The sequence below is a fragment of the Corvus brachyrhynchos genome, unplaced genomic scaffold, assembly GCF_000691975.1.
Source record: "Corvus brachyrhynchos isolate BGI_N302 unplaced genomic scaffold, ASM69197v1 scaffold56, whole genome shotgun sequence".
Lineage (NCBI taxonomy): Eukaryota > Metazoa > Chordata > Aves > Passeriformes > Corvidae > Corvus > Corvus brachyrhynchos.
Window position 1 is genome coordinate 4,995,658 of NW_008238664.1, and position 8,052 is coordinate 5,003,709.

At 48.0% G+C, this 8,052-nt stretch overlaps 1 protein-coding gene across 4 annotated transcripts in view; it reads left to right on the forward strand.

Moving 5' to 3' along the window:
* The first annotated feature begins 1,202 nt into the window (after nt 1-1,202).
* CACNA1I (calcium voltage-gated channel subunit alpha1 I) overlaps nt 1,203-8,052 on the forward strand; it is a 160,152-nt gene continuing 153,302 nt past the window's right edge. For 2 of the 4 annotated variants that reach the window (XM_017737984.1, XM_017737987.1), the window contains exon 1: nt 1,203-1,913. The gene's annotated coding sequence lies outside the window, so the exon portion shown is untranslated. The remainder of the gene's footprint in view (nt 1,914-8,052) is intronic. The other 2 variants (XM_017737985.1, XM_017737986.1) reach the window with 2 other exon arrangements.

An 8,052-nucleotide genomic window follows, 5' to 3' on the forward strand; every position in this document is an offset into this window, starting at 1 on the left:
TGAATGGCAGAGGAGAGGATATTTACAGGGTGTTTTTCACGCTGTGGTGAACACATGTGAGCTACCTTGAGGTAAGACCAGAGTGGTCCTGACTTTACCAGAAGGTGGGCTTGCTCCGTTGCCTTCCTGTGGAGAGTTAACGTCCGAAGGCCTGCTTCTCAGTATGATGATAGTGCTTGGTTTCCCAGCCATTTTTAGTTTAGATGTGTTAATTACCCCGACCCAGCTATCCTACCCACGCACCGCAAAGTCTGTGACAGTTGGAGTGGACGTCATCTTGGTGAGGAAGGTTTGGAGAGGCTTTGTGGGGCCCTTCAAGGAAACAGAGGAGCTTCTGGGCTGCAGTGTATGTTGTATCATACCCCAGCTGGCAACTGGGAATTTTTTTTAGCTTCTTACTTACAATATATACCTGTGGAAGAAGCAAGAATGTCTCCGTGTCTCGTAACACATGGGGTTTTATTGGACTGAACAGGGCAAATGCATGAAAAACCTTGAGGACTGTGATAGCTTCATGTAGTGTCTCTTTCCTAGAGCTGACTTGGGATCCCCAGTAGGAAAACTGAAGGTTGATGCTTCAAGAATGAGGGGCCTGAGGTGCTGAGGTGGGGTAGGGCTGCTCAGCCACAGAATGGGACCAGTGGGGGCAGATGGCTGTGCTGGGCCTCCATTGGACGAGGCTTGGGGAGGCTGTACTCTGTTCTAACCACTGGAACATGGGATGTTATCCATCCCTCTCATTTCCCCCTGGCTTCACAAAATGCCATGGGAAACTAATTTGCAGAGAGTTTTTCCCACCCCCTGAGTTCCAGTAACAGATCTGGGAGTAGGATGGGGTGGAGAGGAGGGATTGGTTTTGAGGGAAGGACTTTTGGGAGAGGCTTGTTAGTTTGTTTTTTTAACTCTTCCCAAATGATAATCCTCTAGCCTGCTTGATCTGTGACCTGTGGAGAGACACATCCTTAAAAGTTCAAGGAAAGGCAAGCATGCTGAAGCCAGTGTCCACCAGAAAAGCAAGGATGAGTGGGCTAAAGGCAGGACAAATGTCCTGAGACCCCACCGTGGATGCAGGTGTGTGATGGTGTGCAAGGAGATTTCTTCCTTTCCTCCTGTGTTGTAAGAATTCCTGCATTCCGTGCCTCTAATTGTAGGTTCCCCTAAAGACATTTGGTGTCACTGTAAGGACGGTGTTTCACTCTCCCTCTCTGCCTGTACAGTTATTCTCTCTCTCTCTGTGCAGTTCACTCCATAAGCCGTTGGTGAACATACCATGAGACAGAGAGAGAGCGAGACAGACAGAAACCATACACCAGCCTTTCCTCCTCACTTTCCCACCATGGAATAGCTAACCTTGCCCCCACGCACACCTCCATCACCTCTCAGCCTCCTGCAATTATTTTGACCCTCTCTCTGGTCTTTTTGGAAGGAAGCTTCTGTCACTTCTTAACATCACCTGCCTGGAAAAACACACAGAGGCAACCCCCCCCCAAGCCCTCCCGTGAAGGAAGAGGTCCTTTTTTTTAATCTCTTTTTGTTTGCTCTGATTCCAGAGCTTCAGACTCCAGCCTGAGCAGCCACAATTTCTTACCATGTATTCTCCTTTTAAACCATCTCCTTCCTGCACACGCTCAGTCCTCGCAGGCACGGATCTAACACAACTCCCCGCTTCTCGCCGGCAGGTTCTTTGCTCCCCATCACTCAGCTGATCCTGATCTTTTTTTCTCCTCTTCTCCCCACCCCGGGCACCAAGGTGTGTGTGTCTGCGTGTGAGTGTGCCTGTGTGCAAGGGGGGGAGGTGGGGGGGCCTTTTTTTTTCTTGGTCGGGGAATTTTTTCAAAGCATCTTCATTATTATTTTATTTTGCTTCTCTGACTTGGAGACTTCTCCCTCGGAGATTTCTTTTCCATGCAAAGGTAGGTGAGACGCATGCACACCTGGCTAACCTTGTGTCTGTCTCGTTTTGCTTGGTTTTGCTGTCCTTCTAATAGAAAACTTGAGCCCACCCATGTACCTGCATCATTCCTGTTTTGTTTCATACCTGTTTCCTCTCCGGCAGAAGTAAAAGCTGAGGGTAGACATGTCTTTAATGTGAATAATTCTGTCTTTCCAGAGAGGAAAGTTGCTTCTGTGTGCATGTCCGGTGGTACGTGTATGTCTGAGTGCAGTGCCATGTATGTGAGGCTGCCTCTGTTTACCCAACAAGTAGCAATAGTTGATTTTGGTGCGTGTTGTGGGCAGTGGTGGTGGCAGAAAGGGAATGGCTGTGTGTCCACCAGTTCATGTCCATGAGCAATTGCAGCAGGGAATGTAGAGCTCACAGATAATCAGCAGCTCTTGATACATGACTATAAATGATACAAGGAGTGTGAACAATTCCAGGAACTTCAAATTTATCCCTGGTTAGTTTGTTCCATTATGATGGGGAAGGATGGTGAGAAAGAGGGAGGGTTACAAAATCTCCTCCCTGGAGAGGTAACTGCCTGAGACTTGTAAATATGTAACTTTTCTTAAAACCTTCTCGCTGTTTAGGGTCTTCTTGGGTTTGGGGTATTTTTTTTTTTTCCAAAGCAAGAGTTGGGTCTTGGATCCAGGTTTCATAAGTTGTCTTTTCTTGTTTTGTTTATGGTTGTTATTGCATTTCAATTGCATGTGGAACATCCTGAAAAGGGACACGGAATAGGATGTACTTTAATATAGCAAATGCATCATCTTCTGTACATCACTGGAAGCTGTTGGCTGGAGTCAGGGGGTGGAGGGGGTGGAAATAGAAGAATTAAAAAAGAAGAGAAACAGAAATAATGTTAGACATTGTTGACTGGCAATTATCAGGCATATTTTCTGCCAGCACTGGTTTTTGTATCCCTCTTGATGGTTACCTTTTTCTTCTTGGTAACAGCAGCTGTGTGAAAAGTACCAGTGACTTTAAAAAAATAAAAAGCCAGAAAGAAAAAAAACCAAATATGTGTAATTTCCCTGCAAATTATTGCAGAGAAAAATGGTAAACATCAAAAATCAGAACTTGTTTGTGCATTTTCTCTCTGCTAATAGGAAGCATTTTTCTCACTGCTCTGAGGGTTGCTACTGGTTCTGTGTCCCTGTAGCTTAGAAGACCGCTATGTTAATCGTCAGTTGTTTCTGTGTGCTGTTGCAGAGCTCCTGGTCTTAAATTTGGGCTGGTGACTGAGGATTTATTATCTCAAAGAAGGAAGGGGTCTGCTGACCCTCTACCTTGCCTCAGTGTTTTAACTCTGACACGTAAGCTTCTCTATCAGTGGAAAGAAATCCTCAAGCACATTATCTTCTCAACACCCTACCTGCAAAGAAACTTTTAATTCAGAGCACTGCAAAGGGAATCCAAGAGCCCCATTTCTGCCCCCGTTCCCTTTTATATTTTAAGGACACCTTCTGAACATCTCTGCCCCAGCCAGTACTGCCCCATCCCTCAGGTCTGGGCAGGCAGACAGCCTCAGACAGGAGGCAGCTGCCCACTGCCTGTGAAGGTCTGAGAGAATTTATTCCTCTCTCCATTGAATAACATAATAGTTTCATGGCACTGGCGTTGGATGTGAGCTTCCTCAGAAGGGCAGCAGTGAATGTCTGTCAGTGAAGGTCTAGGGCCACAATCCTCTCCCAGGCAAGCTGGGAGGCAGGCAGGGAGGGAGTCTGGGCAACCCATTGGATTCCCTGCCCACTGGCAGGGTGTTTGCACCAGGCAGGCTGGGCAAGGGTGCAGTACCTGTTTGGGAAAGCCTTGGCCCTGACTGCAGCAGGAAGGTGGGGAAAAGCAGCTTTCCTGCAGATCTCACTGGGAAGCTGTGTCTAAACACTCGCCACCTCGATGCACCAGAAGATGCACACGTGCCTTGCTAGGAGATCTGGTAGTGAATATCTCAGAGGAGAGTCAGGGGGACAAAGAAGAAGCTTTGATCTGCCACATCTAAGGGGTTTGCCTTGTGAAGCCTGGATCAATCTGACAGTGCCTATTATAAATAGGGTTATGCCAACCTGTCTAATGTTTTATCTTTCAAAATCTCCCCTTGTTGCTTGGGAGTGTTTTCAGGCAGTGGATCTGGCTGATGCAGGGCCAGCGCATCCACAGCCACCAAGGGAGAGAGGGGAAGCATTATGTGAGGGGGATGCTGTCTCACAAGGAGCTCAGGGCTTTCCTGTGGATGTTTCTGGGTAGGCACAGTGGCCTTGGCTGGGATATGAGGAGACCAGCTGGGCTTCCTGGGGTCTGACACAGTGCACCTGCAATGCTGGGTGAGCTTTCCTGCGTCCTCACTCTTATCCCCACCAAGAGCAGCACTTTCCTTGCTGGTCCAGTCCTGAACATCCCCAAAGTGCCAATAATGCACCCGTGCCCCGGGCTGCAGCTCTGGCATCTCCTCTAGTCCTGGGCTTGCTTGCTTGCTTCCTTCTCTGCTTCTACCAACACACTTCCCACCTGGCTGCATCTCTGCTGCCTGATCCAGTTTTGGAGAACCCATGTATCCATGCCCAGTGCGACATTGTGCCATCCTACAGCCCTGGTTAATGTTAGAGCCCTGCCCCGTCCCATCCATAGCAAGGCACACCAGGAGGATGGCCCCCACCAGGGTGGCTTATGCTGAGCCCTGGCCACCTCAGATTTTGGGAAAAGCCTGCAATTTCAGGCTGTGCTGCAAAGAAGCCACATGCTTGGTCAGCTTTTTTCCTAGGGAAAAAGAAGTTGAAACTAATTTTTATTCATTTTTCTCAAAGAGAACAAGTGTCTACAGCTGGAAACTCATGAAAAGCACACACAGTGTTAGGAACCTTTAAAAGAGTGGGGCACTGATTTAAAATAAAATTTATCTTTTATTAAATCAAAGTCCCAATCCTGCACATTCCAGCAAGGAGGTGAATTTCTGCAGTTTCCCAGAGCCTTACTAAAACCTCTGAGTCCACGGATGGGTTCAGAAATCAAGTGGTACAGGTGGGTCTGCAAGACCATGTAGTACCATTTCTTAGTTGTGTTTTTAAAAATTTATTAGACGGGACAATGTAGGGCTAATTTTAAGGGTGTTCAAGATCCGTAAAACCTCAAACTGCTTTTGGAAAGTAGAGATTTCTTTTCAGTTATGCAGAGGTGCATCGTTGTTTATAATGGCCTAATATAGGCAGCTTACTTAGTTTATTCATCTGTGTCCAAAGTGCATACCTTGAAGCTCTTAGAAATCACATAGTGGTTTGAAAACTGTCTTACACTGATACAAAATTTATTTAAACCCTCTAATCATAACTCAAATTGCATAAATCAACCCAGTAACTGTAATAAACTCGCTCTCCCGGTACTTGTCAGGCCCCGGTGTTTGAAGCACCGCAGTGTGCCCTGAAGAGCAATCAGCCCAGTGCATCAGGGACTAATTGCAATGAGAAGATGTCAGAAAATGCCTTCTCTCTTGCCTTGAACTGGAGGTGTGTGCTGCTGTGGTGGTGCAGGAGGGAGGTGGTCTCTGGGCTAAGCCAGGCTCAGTCATCAGGGGTTTTGCAGGTTCATAGCAGTCCTTGCTGCCTGTGGGTGAGTGGACACACTGTGGGCTCCTGGTATGGAATGCTGCTTGTTGCTGTTTTCTGCAAAAGCTTGTGCTTCCTAGCACCTGCAGAATGCAGCGTGGAAGCCCTACCTCTGTGTGATCAACGCAGGAAGGGTTCCTCCGAAAGCAAAGGTCGTTACCCTCTTATCAAATGTGTGTGTGTATTAAAAAAAACAATACCAAAGGCAGCTGGTCTCTGCTTCTGACATAACCATCATCTGCAGCATGGGCACCTGCTCTGTTGTGCCTTGATGTAAAGCTCCATGGGGGTATCCCTGGAGGGCAAGCAAAGGGCATATCCTTGTGAAACTACTGGATTTGGGGTTATGGCCGTGGGGTTGAACAGGACGGAGAGGAGCTGCTGACCTGTGCTGTTGGTAGCTGGTGACAAGTGCCAGGGATTTCGCTGCTGTGATGTGACTGCTGAAATTGTTTGTCTGGTATGACCACTGGGATGGGGGGGCAGAGGGTAAGGAAGGCTTATGTTTCCTTTCTCTGAAGTGTCAGTTTGGCCGTGGCTAGAAAACCAGCACTGTATAGAGAGCACAGGTGGTGTTAGTGGTGTTAAACATTTCTCAGGTGTTGGCTTAGTGTGTCTGGCTGACAGGCTCGATTTAGTTGCTTTCCAGGACAGAGGTTAGGAATAGATTTCCCTGCATTCAGACTGTCAGGAGTGGACGGGATCCTGTTTCTGCTGCTGCACGTGTGTGTTTGCAAATGTGTGCACGTGTATACAAGGGTGCAGTGTGCCCAGCACCGCCTTTCATCTCCTCTCGGAGTGGGGGCTTTTGGCAGTGGTGATGCCCTCAATTGCTTGTCTTCCTTGGACGTTTTTTTTCCACTTATTTTGCCTTTAAACCAACTCTGTGTTTGGCAGAAGGGGCAGAGTGACTCGTTATGGACTCTTTCAGACTGGGTTTTCTGGCAAGGTTACAAGATTTGGCTTGGACTATAGGGATCCATTCCAGGTCTGTGGTCAAATATACTTGCATTGGTGTCTTTGCCACTTTTCAGTGATCACTATTCAAGCAATTGTCTCAGCTTTGGTTTTTTTTCCCTTGGTGACAGCAGGGAGAGAAGGGGACTTTTAAGCTTATGTAAATGAGTAGCAGTGTCAGTAACCAAATCATGTGAGATGCAGGGGAACCATCGCAAGGTCCTGGTCCATCAATTGACCTGAGATTGAATAGCCTGTAGGCTTTTGCAGAAGAGCTAACAACACTGTCTCTTCTCTAGAAGATTCCCATCTTCATAGCTACATTTCTTTCCCATATTCTCCCTCCTTTCTAGAGGCAGAGCCTGGGGCATCATCACACTCCACATAGCTTCAGCTCCCTTCCTGTTTTTGTTTTTGCCAAGAGTTAGTTTGCTCCAAATGCATAGCTGTGCTTTTGCAGATTATCTCCTTTGGAGGGATTGAGGGGGAGCAGTAATTTTTAGGGAAGAGAGAGGTTGTAGATGTAACCCTTGATGCTCCCCAAAGCTCTTCATATTGTGTTCCCTTTAGGTGTGCTCCTTACCATCTCCACCTCCTCATTTCCATTTTCACCCTAGGGAACCTCCTCTCCAGATGTGAGTGGTGACAATGGGTTGGGAAAAAGTATGGAGGTGGGGTGAGGATGCTTGTGCAGAAGTGGGAGGTTGCAGTCAGTGCTGTGCTGTGACAGGGAGCAGGGAGTCTCCTGGGGTCTCCCCACTTGTTGTATGCTGCTGCTTTCCTACTCCCACTCACTACAACAGGTCCTGAAGGGACACGGGGTTGGGCTGGGCACTGAGATCGAGACCAAAAGGGCAGAGAGATTGATCCTGGAAGGACAGTGTGAAACACAGAGCTTCTCACTGTTGGCTTAGCCTGGGCGCGAGCAGCCCCAGGCTGCCCTTCTCCATCCACTTGTATGGAAGCTGCAGCGCTGGGCATCTGTCCTTGCGGTGGGCAGGAGCTGCAGCTCCGTTCTCCCAGTGTGGGCTTCTCTGGAAGGCACAGTCGAGATATTTGCACATTTTGTCTTTCCTGCTAGCACTTCATATTCTGGCTCAAGGGCTAAGAGTGTGAGGATGGCCTCAAAGGCATCATTGCTAGTAGCCTATGACAGCACTACCTTCCTCTTCATCATCCTCATCTGACCATCTTAGTTTCCATGTTCATTGCTGACCTGGAGGAGGGAGTAAACAGCACATTGATGACTTCCGCGGATGATGATAAACCAGGTTTATGCCTGCCAGTGGGGATGCAGCAAAATAACACAAAGGGAAAAAGTGAGGTCAGAAAGATGGGCAGAAAATAATTTAATGAGATTAATCTTTGGAAAAATGCAAGCTAATGCGTCTGGGGACAATCAATAATCTGCAACATAGGGTCTGAGGATGTGGTGAGGGGCAAAGAAGGGACGGTCCAGGCCACGGGACCTTGGTGTGACGGTAGGTGGCACAACAGACGTGGACTCGCAGCGTGCCAGGGCCAGCAAGAGCCATCAGGCCGGCAGCCCGGCCCTAC